We start from the raw sequence: 2618 nt of genomic DNA, 5'->3' as shown, positions 1-2618 counted from the left end.
GACACTGCCGTACACCGATGTCACGCAAAAGTCACAAAAATTCTTCGGCGAATGCAAGCGAAATGATCCTCTTCGAGGAGAAAACGAGGGCGATCTGGATCTGAAATGTAAATCGACGTGGTGACACTGTTCTCGGGGTAATCTAGGTGATTTGGATCTAGATTAAGCGGTGGCGAATACCTTGGCGATCTCGATCTCAACATAGATTTTTTGCCGTACAACTGGCTTCACTTTGGAGGTTATGACGTTTGCCCTTTTAGGTGCATGCGTCACAAGCGTGTTTGTGTGCGTGTGTTCAGTACGCGTCGCCAAACGGTCCTACCGTCCCATGGAGCGGATAAAGCGGAAGCGTAACCAGCGGATCGTCAATCACGGATCCGTTTCAACGGAATCTTTGAAAGGGCTCTATCGGAAAGATTCTGTGATTGGCGATCCGCTGGTCCGCTTACGCTTAATCTGATGAAATCCGCTCCATGGGACGTTTAGGAGCAAATTTCGGCGTACCAAAATCGGCGGATCGTCTGTGATTGGCCGCAGACTTCGATACGCCCGATACGCGCGTATCGCAATACGCGCCATGGGACGGCACCCTCAGAACGCAGGCCTGGGTCTACAATGCGAGTCGCAAAGTCGTGAGTCGCAAGAATTGACCAATCACAGTCCATTCCTAACGTGCACGGACCGGTTTGGACGTGTTTCGCGCGTAGTCACGGACGACGTTTTAACGTGTTCGGACGTGTCCCGCCCGAACGTAAAGATTTTTTTAAAGTATTGCGATTGATACTGTCTGCTTGCATTTGCCACTTAGACCTTGCTACTCAACAATTAGTAATCAACAAACAGTGGAAAATACTGGCTATATTGTCCTCGTGCTAGAGGCAGGAGCCATTAAACCCAAGAAGAAGAAGACCAATCACAGTCGAATTTGAGGAGAATAATTGACTGTGATTGGTCAATTCTTGCGACTCACGACTTTGCGACTCGCATTGTAGACCCAGCATTAAGGGTTGGCAGGAGTACATTTATTACTAGAACGTAAAATCCGTTTTACGGCCAAAATAATGAGAAAATCGCACTTTCATCATGATATTCGTAATCAGCAGCATCGCCTTCTAGCCGCTACAGAGCGATTTTTTGGACAAATGGTCGAAATTTAAAATTTTGCGAGTTTTTGTATAAAATCTACAAATTTAATCCAATCAGCCCAAAGCGCTTACTAAGCGCTGACTTCTGCTGAACGCAGCCAATACCTTTGCGCATGCGTACAATTTCTTAATATCCCGCAATATGCATAATGGAATTATTTATGTTTTCCTTAATAAATACTGTAGATAATTAGTTTTTAAAGGTGGAGCAAATTGAAACAAGAATGGAGCAAATTGTCTGTGCCTTGAGAATGTACAAATTCCAATGATTGATATCCCGCAAAATGCATAAAACGATAATTTTTATTTTTTTCCTAATAAACACTGTAGATAATTAGTTTTTAAAGGTGGAGCAAATTGAAACAAGAATGGAGCAATTTGTCTGTGCACTGAGAATGTACAAATTCTAATGATTGATATCCCGCAAAATGCATAAAGCAAATTAAAGAAAAATGACAATTTTAAAAATGGCGCTCTCGATTTCTGTTGCGCAGTCGCTAAATACTTTTGCGCATGCGCACAATTGCTTGATAACCTCCAAACTGCATAAAGCAATTATTTACGTTTTTCTTAATAAATACTGTAAATAATTAGTTTTTAAAGGTGGAGCAAATTGAAACAAGAATGGAGCAATTTGTCTGTGCCTTGAGAATGTACAAATTCTGATGATTGATATCTCGCAAACTGTATAAAGCAAATTAAAGAAAAATGAATAATTTAAAAAATGGCGCGCTCGATTTCTGTTGCGCAGGCGCTAAGTACTGCGCATGCGCACAATTTCTTGATAACCTCCGAACTGCATAAAGCAATTATTTACGTTTTTCTTAATAAATACTGTAGATAATTAGTTTGTAAAAGTGGAGCAAATTCAAACGAAAAGGGAGCAATTTTTCTGTACCTTGCGAATCTACAAATTCTAATGATTTTCGCTTATATTAACGTTTACATTGTTACTAACTTTATCATTTATTTATAAAAAAAGTAAAATGGAGCAAATTATGAAACATGCATATTATGAAGGAGCAAATTAAGCAGATTTTTTTCATGTATCGTAAGTTTCCTTACTGTAGAGGTCGCTGGCTGGGAGCTTGTGGGTGATTGCTAGGCTAGCGGAGTATCGGCAGAACGCAGCCAATGCTAGGCAATAGGAATAGGAACAGGGAATAGGGGCCGGTATCACAGTTTCCGATTAACGTGATCATCTGATTAAGGTGATCCTAAAGCCGTGATCCTAGCCGGTTTTTTTCGATTTTTTTCTTAGCACTAATCTTTTAATTGGCTTTATAGAAATGCAAAATTCTTGTCTAGAATTAAAGTACGCATCAAAATCTAGGTCATGGTGGTCGAATTTATATGTGGTGGTCGTCACGTATAACAAAAAATATTAATTTTTTTTCGTTTTCGATATAAATTCGACCACCATGATCTAGATTTTGATGCGTACTTTAATTCTAGACAAGAATTTTGCATTTC

Source organism: Temnothorax curvispinosus, unplaced genomic scaffold (genome assembly GCF_003070985.1).
Source record: "Temnothorax curvispinosus isolate PA1 unplaced genomic scaffold, ASM307098v1 QBEX01001470.1, whole genome shotgun sequence".
NCBI classification, from domain to species: Eukaryota; Metazoa; Arthropoda; class Insecta; order Hymenoptera; family Formicidae; genus Temnothorax; species Temnothorax curvispinosus.
Note: the sequence above shows the minus strand (reverse complement) of the source record.